Here is an 18,045-nt window from a genome sequence, read left to right on the forward strand (position 1 = left end):
GGCTAGACATTAATCACACATTAATGGTCTGAAAATAAGTAGTTGGATACATATTTTTTTTTAACTGTACAATGTTAACTGTAACAATCAGTAATACAAATTTAACTGTAACAATCAATAAAAACTTTGTTACCTATAACTATATAAGTATTTGCATAAATTAATTAACTTGAATTTACAATATTCAATTTTGCATTTCGAAATCAATACCACTATACCACCTCAATATTGTAGAGATTGATACTTGGAATTTATATTCTGACTAAGGCACGAATGGTGACCTTTTCGCGATAATACATTTTTCTTTTTTTGCTTTGACAAGAAATCTTTAACGTATTTCTTAATTGATAATCTTTTATTCAATCTAGTACGATATCCATTATTTTTTCGCAGCGGTGTTAATGATTAGGTGCGATATTTAATGTTCAAATGATGAGCTCTTAAAAGATGTATTATGTGTCTTTCTAAAACACACAGCGTTGGATGAAGAAAGCTGTCTATGAATCCTATATATCTCTATAAAATAGGGTCACCTTACCGAATATCGATGAATCTTTCACCTCACTAGCAAGAGCGCGTCCCTAGTATGTCATCTGTCATCGCCAATTTGACATCGCCTTTGAAGTGCTGTCATCTGCCAAGCGTTTATGAATTCGTGCGCAATAACATCGCTCAGAATTTATTTAGTATTTATCTCTAGTAGAAGTGATGTTTTTCACTTTAAAACACATAAAGCGTTAAATTTTAGTAGTAATTGGTGTTTCTAGTGTTTTCTCGTCTATTATAAAATTGGTGTTTTTAAATTAAAAACAGTCGTTATTAATATAGTAATAACTAGATGCACATGGTGTATGATTTTACCATGGTTCTTACATATACCAATATTTGCGGTATGATGTGGTTATGATCCATTTTTTATTTTACATTAAATGTTCGTCTTGAAATTGACCTTTATTATCTATCTAAAAATTTTAAGTGTATATTTGACAGGTTGTTTGTCACTATACACTATCTATCAAAGTAATCTACTATATAAAAATAAGTCGGGTTTTCCTTCCTGACGCTACAACTCCAGAACGCACGAACCGATTTCCACAGCTTTGCACTCGTTGGAAAGGTCTCGGGCTCCGTGAGGTTTATAACAAGGAAAAGGTGTCTCTGGTGCGAAACGGACTTCGCCAGGTTTGCTAGTTATTAACAATTAACGATTCATATTTTATGCCAACTGTCTATTGTCCAACTATTGTCTTTCACGGTATATTATTGTATAAATTACGTAAAAGTCGTTTTCAACGTTCCAACATGTAATGATTAACAGTGTGTTATACCTAACCCCAAACCGGGGTGCTACATTTCCGCTGAGGGAGTGGTGTTATATATACTACTGCTACGTTCCGTTTAGAAAGCTTCTACATGCCCGCAACGTTCCCGCGCAGGGAATTGTCGCGTCCTTGCCACGTTCCGATAAGGAACCTCATACGCTGCTACATACCGCTTAAGACCCATCTTCAGTAGTAGTACGACATTGCTACGATTGCCGCTGAGGAAATCCTTCTACGTCTTGCTTGCTTCGGCTCCTTAATTCCTGTTGAAGGAATTCAGCGACCAACCCCTAAGACACCCTACCGCCTAGCCTTCGCAACGAGACGCGCACTCCATCTTACGTCCACCTATATCAGTAAGAGCCCTACCGGAGGGTTTGGACCTAGGCACACCACGACCCTTATTGTTACTGATATTTATATTTTATTTTATTAATTAACTTAATTAATTGTCGACTGTATGGTGAGTATCTAGTTCTTATTATTATTTTTTTGTTTCCACCTCACCTACAACGCCACATAGTATATACAATAAAAATGAATAGCCAAATATGTTGCTAAGTGTAAAACTCAAACCTCGGCGCGCGGCGTATCGGCTCGACCAATTCGGATAATATTCATGTTCCAATTCGTTTAAAGAACCGATAAAAGGCGAAAGAGCATAACAACGTCTGCCAGGTGGGTAGTTTGAAATAATGAATATTGAGACTACTCTGTATGTCTCTCATTCCATTTATTTTTGTTTTCGAATATTCATTGTTTTATTACCTTACCCTGTTTATGATTATTATATTATCACTTAACCTGTCTAACTTTATAGTTGTCGGTTAAATGTGCAATACCTATAGCAGATATTTTAGGTATTGTTATCATTATGATTATTCTTTCGTTGTTTAACAAAATCTGCTATGAAATTATGAAAATATTAAGTCACTTTTAGATAAGAATAATAAAAGCTACTGTAAATATTTTAGTATTTACTGTATGCTCTTAAAAATTGTATTATTCCATTTTTTATTTGGATATCAATACTAACCGTAAGTATTTTCGAAGATACAATCTATCTTACGAACAATACTTCACTGTGAAATGGTGACGAACTATCACTTTTTTTTTAAGATCGCGTATTTAAGTGCATGAATTCGCAATATGGGCATCACCCAAAATATAAACATTTTATACGAGCATCACCCGTATCAAATCACTACAGGCATCACCTGTATTGTAATTATATTACGTACAAAGTACACACGGGCGTCACCCGATTTTTGTTTTTGCACTACCAGGCATCATCATCTGGTATAACATTACAAAATACACACGGGCGTCACCCGATTTTTGTTTTTGTACCACCAGGCATCATCTGGTATAACATTATAAAATACACACGGGCGTCACCCGATTTTTCTTGACCACCAGGCATTATCTGGTAACACAGTACAAAGTACACACAGGCATCACCCGTTTTTTTTCCTGTACTACCAGGCATCATCTGGTAACACATTTCAAATTACGTACACGGGCGTTACCCTTTTTAAAGTGAAACTTTTATTACATCGTCTCAAACTTTTTGGTCTGTGTAGCGCATGTCGCGTGACGGTCGGCTGCCGAGTAGGTATAAAGCAGTGTTCGTAACCATTCGAACAGTTTCACTTTTACCGTGGTTTCATAAAACCACACAACATTTTTTTTGTCAGGCTTCATCTTGTAACATTATAGCTTAACAACAACTTTAGAAATCCCTTGTCGTGGTCCACATCACCATCGAAACACATACATCAACTTACATGAACTTCCATAATGTTACTATATTAGCCTGTCCAGGAAACTTACGTTCCTTGCATGATAACCATTAATTACTTCTTTATGCAATAATGAATAATCTTAAATAATACTCATGCAACTTCACATCGAGTAATTAAATAAGATATAAGTGGGTATTTGGTATAATTATATTTTTGTAACCAGACAAATCTATTCTGAGCTGATCGGGAATCGAACCTTCTTAGCTCATTTAATCATGTTTAACCAATCCTTTAAGCAGGTTTTTACATATCAGTATCAATAAATTTATATGTAAACAAATGTCCCAAAATAATAATCTACAGCCTCGACTAAACAAAATATCACATTTAGTCTCGCATAACGCAGTTACAGTCCTATGCATGACTACGTGAGTACATATACTGGACGACGCTAGCTGTATACCCGTACACTGTACAGTGTATTAATTATCAAACAGGCACCATACGCTCGAGCAATAAAGACAGCCCGCGTATGCATTGGTATCAGTGTAGTTATGTATACGAGAAACAATTTACAAACCTACTTTATCCTTCTGGCTACAATTATTTAAGAGGTTTTGCTAAATCTTTATGTAAACGAAACCTTCGTTTTCTACGGCGCGGAGGCCGGAGGCCTCTCGAAAGGCACGCACATGTTATTTATCTACTTTGTGCGGATATTCTTTTTTATGTAAGCGGCACAAAATATCATAATGAAAATAGGTATGTGTGTATATTATTATTAACTTTAATATTCCCTTCGATGTAACTTGACTGTGGATATAATTAGTTCAATAGTTATCACAGCACACCTATTTCCTCCCTTTTTTTTTTTTTTTTTGTAATTTTTTTATTATCAAAAAAAAAATTACTTACATTTATTCCCGATTTACCTCGTCGCCAAAAATGTAGTGAATGTCCTTCCCTATTATCGGCTCTTAGACGCACACGACCTCTCACTCCGACCGCCTGCAGCCAACTGAGCTGTGTAAGCGGTGTCACCGTTGCACGTGCGCAAGAGATGACATAATACTTCCGTCTCTTTCACTCACATACACTACACCTACCCAAACGAACATTAAATTGAACATTTTCGTTCGCAGATCCCGCAGCACAATGACGTCATATTCCGTGATCGTTCCGGTGTTATCGTGACGGCAAGTCGTGGTGCTCACAGTCGTGACCATCGCACGTGTGTCCGCAGTCCGCACGGACAGCTGTCCGCCCGCGCCTCGATTTATTGTTATTGGCCAGTAATGCAATTCGCAGAGAGTATTCGTGGTAGGAAAGATACATCGTCAATTCGTAGTCGAGATACGGAATTCGTGGTAGGGGAGGAACATCGTCTGTGGATGAAATGGGATATGAAAGATAGATCAACTGTACTACAACACTACTAGGGTCCGCATTACGGCCCCTGTTAATACACAGTTACCAATACAAGTATCGCTGAACGATAATAAATAAGAATCGTCTTATTCATTCAACTGCATACGCGGAATTATCTACTAAAAGACAAATGAACAAAGTTTAACAACTTGTTATATATGCGATCGTAGTCAGAGTATTCGGGAAGCTGCTGTTCTGGAAAAAACATTACACTTAAAACTACTGTATCTAATAATAAGTTATTCAGCATTATGCCTACGTACATAAAATTTCTGTAGGTTATAAAATTAAGTTCAATGTAATTCAATCTTTACAACGGTAGATACCTGAAGAAGATTACGAATCAATATATATACTTACATAAATGATCCCACATGAATAAAATAATTCCATATTGATTTTATACATTTTGAAATTAGAAAATAACTATAAAATATCACTTGCCCATAAAGGATATTCAATTTTACTTGATTTATTTGATCGTAATTCAAGATCCAATACAGTTCTAAAGGATAAACATATTTTAAGGTAAATAATAAATATAAAAGATCTACATCTGTTTCTCAATATTATAAAAATTGAATATTTATTTAAGTAGCATTCCAACTTTTATTATCAAGAGATCAGTTTATCAAATGTCTGGGTATTTCCAAATTGGATACTTGATCCAAATATATAAATAGATGGTTTCAAATTCGTTGCTTTAGCTGCTAGTTACCATGTGATTTATGAAGACAGAAAAATACATTATCGCCCGCCACGCAAAAGCCACACAGGTTACATAACTGAGGTTACCAATTCTAATATGAATATTGTAAAAAGTGTAACGGACACAATTTAAATGTATCACCTGTTAAATTATGTAAAATAATATTTTCACTCGTAAAAATACAACGTCCTGTCATACAAAGCATAATATATTATGTTTTCGGATTTAACATGAACAGTGAACACCACTTGCGTTTTGTTCTCAAACTGTTTAGACAAAAACAATTCTTATGCACATAGGAATAAGAAATATGCATTGACATATGATTTAGGGTTATTTAAATTTTAACTCGTTGAGTTTGATGGTTATTTTACAGCCCAGTTGTAATTACGAGGTTTCCTCTTCGATACTAGGACGCCGATTGTTTAGGCACATTAAAGTTTAACGTACAAAAACTTTATGGATGTCCGTTTGAATAACTCTTTGTTGTGGAATTGGTTTCGCGGTGCGGTATTTGAGGTTGGAAATATTAGATGCAGACTGTAAAGGAGTTTCGTAAGATGTTTATGCACTTCTTTAGGTGTTTCATGGATCGTTTTTGTACTTCCGCGTCATAGAGTAAATGCAAACAAAACTAGAAGCTTTTTAAGTACTTACATTAATAATTTGTCTTTTTTCTAGATTTTTTAATTATACATATAATAAGGAAAAGTCCTGATTGATGGATAACAATAAAAGAAAAACTTACGTATACGATAGATGATATTGATATGATAGGTAGAGACGGTCAGCGTGACTGTATGGCTATAAAACTGACTCTATGAACTATGAAGTACAGTACAGATAAACATATAGAACTGGCTCTATGAAGTACAGTACAGATAAACATATAGAACTGGCTCTATGAAGTACAGTACAGATAAGCATATAGAACTGGATCTATGAAGTACAGTACAGATAAACATATAGAACTGACTCTTTGAAGAATATTACAGATTTACAGATAAACAATAAATGCTCAACATTATTCTAAGTGCTCAACTTTATTTAACTCAATATCCATCGATCTGCATCTACAATTACCTACCATAAAAGAGACCGTAAAAAAGAGTAAGTTAATTGTTTTCCTGCACACGGTTCAAATTAAACTATTATGTTTTTACAAAATAATAAATCAATATTGTCATAAAACATTTACGAGTTTTAGAACACGTGTCGTTAGCAACTTGTAGTGTTACTTATGAAGGAATGCTGTTAACAAGGCTTTTGTAAGGTCAACTCACACTTAACTATACTATGGTTGGTTTGAGGATGTTGAAATCTGTTTTTAAGTAATTATATAACGATATAAATAATTATTTTAAATGATTAACACATCAATCGGTTTAATGATGATTCATTAATTATAATGCTTATAAAAATGTTAATTCAGTTTTTATCTTATCTGATTTTTTTTATTTTTTATATATTAATTGACCCAGTCTCCTAATTAAGTTATCAACTGTTTTTCAGGAGCCTGAGAACTCTAGGTGCCTGCTATTACAAGGCGCATACATGAATTTTGACAGACAATCAAATTATAATTGCATTATTTGTCTAAAATTATTAATAGAAAAGGATATTGAATAATAAATAGATAGGCATGCATGCAAACCATGAATCGACAATTATAGTAATAATTTCTTTCGTAGCACTTTACAAATTTTGTCATTGGCTAGCCTTTTGATATTTCTGCTTATGAAGATATTTCATAAATAACAACATCTTTTATCGACAATGAAAAACAATCAGAGAACAAACTTTGTATTCTCATAGATAGATAATATTATTATTTATTAGATAATATTATTATTTAGGTACCTACATAATATGACGGTCATTATTGAATGAAAACTCACATCCATTGAGATCTCACATTGACATATAATAATGAATGCCAACAAAATATTATAATTAGTAGTTTTAAATACGTTTTAAAATATTTGGTTGGCGACCAAACCAGAGTTCCGGCTCTGCGCGTCGCTGACCGCGATTTGGCGCCAATTGTCAGTTGCAAGGTCACATCTCAGCGTGATGGGAAAACACACAAACTAATCATTATTCAATATTCACGCATATATTAACTCGAATTCTTTTATAGACATTAAAACTATATCAATGTGTTTTATAGGCAAATTAATTTGGAGCAGGATTGTTTACATAATGTTTAATTCTTGTTTTTTTTCCATTTTCTTTTAGCAGTACCTACTTTACGAGTTGTACTAGTTTTTAGGTACATAAGAACTTCGGTGTTTAGGTGCCATAAATAGGAATCGAGACTTAGATAACAATAAGAACTATAAATCGGACTCTACTTTTTACTCTTATAGATTTAAATAAAGTGAAAATCTACTCTAAAAGTCAATAAATAAATGAAATTTAAGAATGTTTCCGTAACAGCGACTTGCATATAAACCAATAAAATAATAAGAGATCATAATTTGCTCAGTTCCGTGTAACGCTATAAAATAATACAAAAGGATATAAATTTAAAATTTCGTCATTCAGTTAGCGTTATTCAACTCCTAAGCATCATTCTACAATTTCATAATTGTACTGCGTTGATAAATTTTATGAGATAAATTGTTGTTGAAATGGTCAGCGAGACAGATGGTGAGTGATAAACTGATTAACAAGAAAACGTTGTGGCTCTTACGTCACCACAGGCATGCTTGACATTTGCCCACTCGGTGTTGCCCGTTCTCATATGGAATAACAAACAGCCAGATAAAAATTCTATCGAGATGCTACTCGTATTTTGTTACAATTTATCACATTTTATTGGATAGTATCGAGTTACCGTAATAAATTTAGTTGTCATCGTAGAGGTGACGATTTCAATCTTAATGTGATAATTCCAATTAGTATGTTTGTGTTAACACGAGAGAGAATATTTTATAAATATGAGTGGTATTTACATGTTCTGTTTTTTTGGAATGTAAATTTGATGTAAAGTATGACAACAAAAGACAAAGCCATTACCTACTTATCGCATTGCGTCTGACTCGCGAACACGTGCGCTCGTTCCAGTAAACAATTTGTTTTCATGTTTTGTCTGCGGTCAGTTTGATTATCCCTTGGGCTCCGTTATGCACATTGTTCAACGTCTCAATTGTGACAACATCGGCCATGGAAAATAATTTTCATTCGAATGATGGATAAGATAAATATTTCACGAGCTACCAATATTAAAATAGTAAAAACTACCAATATAAAAAATTCGAATTTTATTTATTAATTTACTTAGCCATAACATAATAAAGTAATTGAGTTAAATGATTGCTAAATAGAGGTCTGATATTATATGGATTGCGCCAGTAAAAAATAACAAAGGAAGTCGGCAATTTTAGCCCATTAGATAGTATTAGTGACACAAATTATGTCAGACAAGTTGTTAATTTGCATAGTTATCTTGTGCCATTTGCATAAACTGCAGTTTATATTTGTGACTTAGTGCGATGATAAAAATGAGGTAATTAGGACAAGCAGCGGGTGCTTTACACAAATAAAGTTGTTTACATTCATAACATTTGACATTGCTCTCAGCACTGATATGTACGTAATTATTGTAATTAATTAGTGTTCTAAGAAATTCAACGTGTTACAACAATAGTTTTAAGTTACTATATCGACTTAAATCAGATGAACTTAGCACAGTTCTGTGCAAATTATGTTATTTTTTCCATAAATAATGCGTAAAATTCATTTCATTATACAATCTTCATAATTACAATCTTGGTCTTCGTTTTTGTCTATATTTTAAATTTTAATGCTAATTTCAGTATGAGTTATATACCTAACTACAACGGGATTTCAGAAGGGAACAAAATTTCCCTACATAATTTCAGCATTACAATTACATTGGTAATTCGTAATACAGAACAATGTAAATGATTCGTGATACAGGCGTGTTAGTGATTCGATATTGGCTTCCACAAATAGTTGCACAGCTGCGCGTTTGTTTTGGCGCCTTTCCTTCCAAACTTGACCCGCTTTGTGTGTTTGGTTTCAAGAGAAATCTCATACATAACACTTTTAAAACCTAACTGACCCAATAAGCTCATCTGAATGAAGTTGCAGTTGTGTTTAAAAATGGAAGGTAATTCTAATAGATTCCTGATTATATTTTTGTGCTCTGTTGTGCTCTATATTACAGAGCTTTGCGGAAAATTGATTCACATACTTTGGGAAATTAAGGTATCTATCTAAATATTGTTTTCTAGAGACTCATATGTATGACTGTATTATGGTTTTTGGCTTTTACATTTCGGATAAAGATTTTATATGCTAAAATGTTTGTTATTGTGTTCTTCTTTCTCTATGTAGCGCATCAATCTGAACTCTGAAGCTTATAACTAGATGTGGTAAGCATAGTGTAATAATTTACAAATTGAGAATCACACACACACACACACACAAAAAACATCATACTTGCATTATTTATTTATTAATACCATTTCTCAGTGATTTAAATAGAATAATGTTTCAAAATATATTTCGTTACCTTTAATACTCATTTAAACTGAGACCAATTTGTATAATCCACACTCTATTATAATTATGTTTATGATTTCAGCTCCCGTTCGCGAGCGATCTATAGGAGTATAATTCACGACAATCTCGAGTCAGGCCGATTGTAATCTTATTATGACAAGCTACCAGTATCGGGATTAAAACATTGTGTTTATCTCGCTATACCTATACTGTATATACGTATATATTCATATTTTAGTCGGATAACATCATAGTCATTTTATGAACAGGTTTTCAGACGCTTTAGGCCTTCCTTGTTTTCTACAACAAAGATTATTTGGAGGTTCTCTATAATCATATAATATTTCGTGTCAAACGTGGACATTTTACTGAAATTATTAGGTAGGTATGATTACGTATAAATATTTATATTTTCTATGTAACTTTAAAAAACACATCTTCGTTCTTTGTAAGACTAACACAAATTTAATTTGAAATTAGTTTTTTGCCTGTTAATTTTTCATAATTTCTCAATTTCTCCAGGATTGAGTAATGAAATACAAACTTTTCCTATTTGGTACCTTATTAGTGACTTTAAAACTTTCAAATTAATTGTGATTAGCATAAACATTGGAATTTCAATGGAGTTGATCTATACCTACACATACCTAGTAGTATGCACTCACAACATAAGGTTCACCTGAATCTGCCACACATTATCCTGCACACAAAGCCCCACATACATAGGTATACATAGTAACATAATTGTAGGAACATACAAAAGGTTCATTCCATGAATTGTGAATGTGCAGTCCGTTGCGCCGGCGCCGGTCACATAACACTCATTGAGACAGTAACGCGACACTGTTGTGTCACCTCTTTAGTTATTCCAATCGTGTATATTGCCTCTAATAAACAAACGTTTATTACAAACATTTTTATTGCTTTGTGTGCGTGCACACGTTTTAAGGTTAAGTCTATGTTATGTACATAGATACGTACACTGATAGATAATATACGCAATACGTTATATGTACATATAATAGTATGTACATATAATAAATAATTGTCCTGCATCTAAAGATTTTACTTTTTGTGAAAAATAACTGAAAAAGATAGACTGATGAAATAAGCACATATGAACTCCAATGAACAACGTCGGCACCTACCAAAATAACTGATGTTGCATAGGTTGCATGTAAAATTAAGTTAAAACTACGATTATCAACATTATAATATTATATGTAGGTATTGGGTGTATTGCTTTATCTCATCTTTTATCTTTTTTAATATGTTACGGTTAATGGACGTCAACTAAGATAAAAATATGCATAAGTTCAAAGGTTTTAAAAACCCACCGATGTTTAAATTATCGATACTTTCTTAATTGCTTTTTAATAATGTAAAAAGCGGAGTTCGAAGTTAACATATTGCCCTTTACAGATATAAGAAAGCAAGAATCCCGTTACTTATCAATGGATAGTTGTGTAAGTGTCTACTGATATAAGAGACCATTTCTATTGCTCTATGTGACGCGATGAATAATTAATTCAAAGCTTTTTTTTTCACTTGTACCTTATATGAAAATCAAACTTTATACGTTTATTTTGCTCTACAATTTGATGGTGCTTGGGAAGGATAGTAGCTAGGAAATTTTCAAAAAATTATACCTTGGTTTTCTTATGTACATTGTGTAGAAAAAAATTTTCATTTACCGCCTAAGTTTACCCCAGCATGTGATTTCGATACGTTTAGAATTTTACTAAAACTTCCAAAGACATAATCCTGAAAAATATTTCAGTTACGTCTCTCCTTCGTTTTATAGTAAATCCATATAAAATGACATGTATAGGTATAATATGAATGAGATTCCAACGACTCTATAACAAAAAGTTATGTTTAATATGCATCCATTTAATTTGTTTTGCGTTTCTATCTCTATAGTTTTGTGGGTCTATTAACAATTTTATTTTTATATTTGTGCAATATAAAACATCTATAGATCCACCAAATGTACACGGTCCGCAACCCGTCAGCTGCGTCCATTGATTGTCTCGCGACCCGCGATAACCCGCGAGGCGCCGATGCGTCCGCGTCCCATTCATTCCGCTTAACTAACAGCTGTTTATGTTATGAAGCGATTACTTTTAATTGACCAGTTTATCTCCGATATGAATATGTATCTGTGTTGTGTGGTATATGGTAGATTGAATGGTAGCGTCGTGGCGTACTTTGTGATATCTTTCCGATTATAGTTTCCATATCACGAGAGATTATTGATTCATTTAATTTTTTTAGAAGTGTTATGGTAGCTGCCTATTTACATTTACAACTATGTAGGTATTATGAAAACTTATTTTAAGTCTTGTAAATACTTAAAGTACAAAAATTATCTAATAATTAATTTATCGTCCAAAAGCTGTCGTATTTTCTAACGATAACATTAACGAAACTAAATGAACCAACTAAACTCTGAATACTGACTAATTAAATGATTACTAATTATTTCATCTGCCATGCGGTTCATAAAATAATTAATGCAATTTGGACTTTAGTACAAACACATTTACTAATTGCGTTTTACTTACATGTGTGCTACATAACGCCACTACGCTCTGAGTTGTTCCCAACCCAAAGAGCCTAAAGAACCCAAAGAACCAAAACAATCATCTCAATTAGAAGGGACGTAACTCATTAGAATTAATGACGTGTGGGTGATTAAACAAAAACCGCAACATCAAAAGACTTACGCAAAACAAAGAACAAGCAGCTAATCAGATTTCAAACAATGAGTATTTCGATTAGTTATAGAATTCTGAAACCCAACACCCGCGGGATACTTGGAACTCGACAAAGCCTTTTGTTTCCACTCCCCGAGTTGCGTTTTCGCGTACTTTTTATTTTTTTTGCATTCTCAAAGTGACCAATGTGAGGAACTGGTTTTGTACCTTCGTATGCTCTACACTTATCGGAATATACATATTACGGGTGCGATTCGCGATTTGAAATGTATAGGGGATTGACTTGAGATAAATCTTTTAAACGACAATTTTCTTGAAATGTTTCTTAACTACACTTTTTGTATTTCAATTACTGATTAATACAGTCTAGAGAAATAAGATAGAAGAAAGTTAAGTAACTAAACAGAAACTAGTAATTTTGAAAAAATATACTTACCTACATTACCTAGGTACATGGATAGTTTCGTTATAAATGTTGAGTTATAAATTAATTTTACAAAATATGAATTAAAATAATAACCATTATTTCTTTCAAAGCTATTCAAAATAACACGTTGCATTCTATAAGATTTCAAGACACTGAACGTAAATATCAATTGCCTACCACCAGGCGTAGTAGGTAATCCCAGTTCTTCACCACAAAATGTGCTTTTAATGACCAGTATCATATACCGGAACTAATATAAAATCAACCGATAAAGTAATTTCTCAAAGACATTAGAGGCGTAGTTCAATATAAACTTAAATTGCATTTTGACTTTTTGCTCATTTGAGAATAATTTTATTTACATAGGTAAATCATGGTTGCATGCTTCTATGTAAGCTTGAGATTTTTTTCTCTGAAGGTATGTAGATTGTATGTATGCAGAAGGCGAAGAATGTGGTGTAACGTATCTAATGATTATATCGGCTAACGCCATTATTACTAGTCGAATTATGTATGTATAATCATATAGGATATAAACACGGAATATTTCATAACTACGTAGAGCTTTTGTAAAAGAGCATCGTGAAAATACACAAGATATACCTAGTACTTTAAAAGTGATTGAAAGTAAAAGAGTTTCTCTCCTTGCCAGTCATAAGATATAAATGCTTTTTGAATGAAAACTACAAGTGGAACGGTACGTTACACCCAATGCCAAAGTTAACGTTAGAATCATTAAATCGGTAATGATTTCATGTATCACGGTTTCCCGAGGGTGACCACACACCACACTTCCTTCGTCTTGCCTTAACGTATCATAAGATCATTATGTCCTATCTTACTTATAGGGTGTCTACACAGCGTGATTCCTCGCCGCACCTTTTTATTCATACTTATTGCTTCGCTCTGGTGCCTTTTGGTGAATGACCGATGATAGTAAAAACTGAATCACAGGATTCATGGTGTTTTAACACGCCACCAATGGCCATCTGATGTTCGTTACTGTCAGTGATTTTTTGTAGGATTTGTTTTAAATAAACACGAGACGAGCGAATATAAAGGAAAGTGTAAATTGCAAAAAATAAAAGTGCTTAAATTAATCGGTATTTAAACTTGTAACATAAATTATAACATACTCAGTAAACAATAATTGATCATTAACAAGATCGTATCAAGGATTTGAGCATTTCGTTGCGCATAAATCAAAATCATGCAATTATAGCAATCTATAATTTTATGTTAACTCGAACAAGCCTGTAAACATGTAACATGACATAAAGTAAATGTTATCGCAACCAGATCTACTCAACAACGTGACATTTATATCGGCCAATCAAAGCACAATTTCTGCAAATGACGTCCAATTACACGAGTGCGTCTCGGAATGCGCCAATTAGGTGTCGCTGCGCGCGCACCTGGCTCACGAACGACACAGTCACGCGCGAAATCCAATCCTTTCTCAATTATTGAAATCTGTTATCATAATTTTCATTTGCATTTTCTTTTAACAAGCTTAATTTGGTATTCGGTTGCAGCTTGAAAATGTTATTACGAGTAATCTCTTTTTAAATTGGCCTTAAATAAGAATTGCAGGTACATACTAGGTAGGTACATACAGTAAATAAGTAAGTATCTATGACAAATTATTTACAATGTCTTTGTTGAGTAGGTATTTTAATACATTCTAGAAGCCTTAATTGAAGCATAATTAAAAAAAAGTTGATTTCCACTGTCGAGTTTGCACCAACATCGGGAAGTGATTGTGTGCAGACTTACGAAATTCGCAATAACGTTTTTAACTTCGTATTCTTAATGATGTATAAATTCGTTAAAAATAAAAAAAGCCTCCCTATATTAAGATTTACTTCTTCATCTTAGTCATATTTTTTATAATGTCTCAGATCCCGTATCGGTTATTGATAAATTTAAAACGAATAAACGTTCATCGCGCCGCCATACATCTTATTTAGAGCCCGCATGTATTGACTGTCCCTTCGAAATAACTAATCTTTCGTTCCTTTTCCCGTTGTACTAAACTCTAAAGTGTAGTATTGTTGTACTGTATTGTTCAGTTAAACGTATTTAAGTGATCTTGACGGAAGGGCCGATTACCCGGTTCCTAATGAGGAAGCTGTTACTGCGGCGTCCGTGTATCCTGCTGTTTTGATGTTAATGTCATAAAGAAATTTTAAGCGTGCATTATTATGGAGTTTTAGAAAGAGTGAGGAGTGAGTTTAGTAGTATGTATATCTACAGGTGTATAACAGAGCCAACAAAATAATTTTATTAAGATCCAGTTAATTTCTATTCAACTTTTCTATAATCCAATTTATCATTGTTCTCACGGCAACTACTTTCTAATGAATCATGTATTAAAATAAACTGCACTTTATCTGTCATTTTAATTCTTTACCATGTCATATTCCCAATCATAGAGTCAATTATATTGACCTTTAATTTTTTACTTCAAAAATACATACTACAATAATTAGCGTGTACCAATCTTATAAATAAAGTATGTTTATCAACGGTCTGTCACGGTCTAACGGAAACAATTCAGTGACCCATTGCACTGGGAACTTCTTGACCTTAATCAGTACACCTGTAAGGGCCAACGGATTCCGCGGTGAATCTTAATATGGGAATAATATGGGAATTTTGTTGTAGGGTCAGATGTTACCCTTGAGGTAATTGCTATGTGAAGTGTAAAGTGTTAGTTTCTGTAGTGAAGGTTCGGTAGTTTTAGAATTTAAAATTGGAATTAAATGTTGTTTTATGACGAGCGTAGTCACAGTATTAAACAATAGGTAATATATACTGTGAGCGTAGTCTTGTTTTGGTTATGTAGTAGCGTTTACATGAAGGTATTTGAAAGAAATAGATTAACTCTATGGCGTTCAAAGAAAATAATCTAAAAAAATATTCAATTTATAAAATTAATTAGTAATGTAAATTGTAATTCCACGTATTAACGTATAGTGCTTCGAACATACTTTGGATTTTATTTATTTTAAATTAAATACCTACATGAAAATCCTATATTCATGTTCCCATTTACATTCTTAATGAATTGGTCTTTAGGGTCTTAGGGTCGAGCATCGAACTTTTACGATCAACATATTCAAATAAGAACGCAATTGTTTGTTTCCTTTTTTTTTCTTTAATTTGATTGGCGAAGATTTACATTTGATTGAATCAACTAAATAATATTTCAGGATTTAGGAAATATCCTTATCAATGTTATCAATTATTCAATATTGTATCAATATTGTCCCAAAAATAAATCCCCATAGACTAAAATACGCGCCGTGTCGCTTTTCAGCCCAAATAAAGAGCGCTTGTAGCACTTCCTGGTACATAATGAAACAATGTGTAGGTATAAAACACAACAGCAATCTATATCGAAACTATTCTGCAAAACGTTTAACAATGTAAACAACCCTTACAAATGGGCGCAATTGCAGAGCCCGCGAAAAATGCGCGCCAAACGCCAGAGTTGTCAATGGAAGGGCAACAAAGACTTCATTCACGTAACCGGCACCTGTAAAGGGGTTCCCCAGTCCCTACACGTGGCAACATATGTGAAGTTTACTCTCACCTGGAGGAAATCTCACCCCTCACCCATGAGGGTTTTGTTTTATCGCACATGTCACCGGCGGCTGCTACCGACAGATGCTAAAATACGTTGCTGATGTCGATTTCATTGTCGACGTGCCGTATGCCGATTTATGGTTTCATTACGCTCTTTATTTGGAAGTCAGAAATGGATGTTCAAAAATAATACTTCGGTCAGAAATTTTATAACCCTAAGAGCCATGGAGCTGGTTGATACTTGATAGTATGCGCGCAGGCGCTCTACGAGTTCGAATTATGTTATTTATTTTAATTACATAAAAAATTATGAATATGATCAAATTAATTTACTAGCTAGGTACGATATAATACATTCTTAACAAGATAACGCTTGATGCGAAATGCCTTATTTAATTATTGCGCTAATATCTCGTATAAGTTATACGAGATATTAGACTCGCACTGTCAAAAAGTTATCAGATCTCATGTAGAACCAAGCTTCTAACACTACACGCCCTAACTCTACAAGGCCTAACTTCACAAACTCTACACCTTAGTCAAAATATGTGGCTTGGCCGTTCGTTACTACAAGAACTATTGTAGGTATAACACAAAAGTAATGAACAGTGAATTAATTTTTCACCTTACGCCGATGTGAATGTAGGGAAATGGCCAAGCCACATATATTAACTAAGGTGTAGAGTTTGTGAAGTTAGGCCTTGTAGAGTTAGGGCGTGTAGTGTTAGAAGCTTGGCTCTACATGAGATCTGATAACTTTTTGACAGTGCGAGTCATATGGGCTCGTCTTGGCAACATTTTACATGAAAATGTTTTTGGTGGGATATAGTTATTGGAATAAGATTGGAATTTAAGTTATTAATTTTAGCTACGGATTCAATTTCAAATAAATTAAACTTAGATTTATATAAATTTGCATTAATTGTTTACACACGTAATGTTCAAATAGTAAACAAAAGAATGAGGAAACTTAGGATAGATTTTTATAATTTTCTATTAAAAACGATCCGTCGTCAAAACTTGAATGGTAAAGTACGAAAAATCTAATTAATTTACAGAAAACAAACACAATAAAAATGATTATTAAATCCGAAACTGTACTAGTTCGTTGCATTGTTTCTTGCTGTAAAGATGGTCCTATCAGATCAAAAATACTTAATAATCATATAAATATACTCAATATTGCGGAAAAATGTACCACCAGTACAGTTACATATCTGTATGTTTGTACCGTTGTCCGTTGTGCCCATTCGTTGACCCAATAGAAGCAGCTGCAGCCGGCGCCTGCGCATCTGTGAGGCCCATTGTTGTATGTTGTACTATTATTAGGATACAACATTATTATTTATTGTTAGGATTATTAGGATACAAATGTACAACTGTCTGGTTATATTAGCGCTTTATTTTTATTACCATGACCTGCTATGGGCTTTCTAGCTCTAGCTCATCTGTGATTTTGCAAACGAGAGGTCAAAATGCATAAAAAATTTGAATGTCATTGCTACAGAATTATCTTGAATTTTTTGTAGCATTTAAATTGAACATAAGTACATTTTTCCGTCGTCGTTAT

Source organism: Colias eurytheme, chromosome 12 (genome assembly GCF_061535395.1).
Source record: "Colias eurytheme isolate Ceu_HAF_F1 chromosome 12, ilColEury1 Martin Lab GWU primary, whole genome shotgun sequence".
NCBI classification, from domain to species: Eukaryota; Metazoa; Arthropoda; class Insecta; order Lepidoptera; family Pieridae; genus Colias; species Colias eurytheme.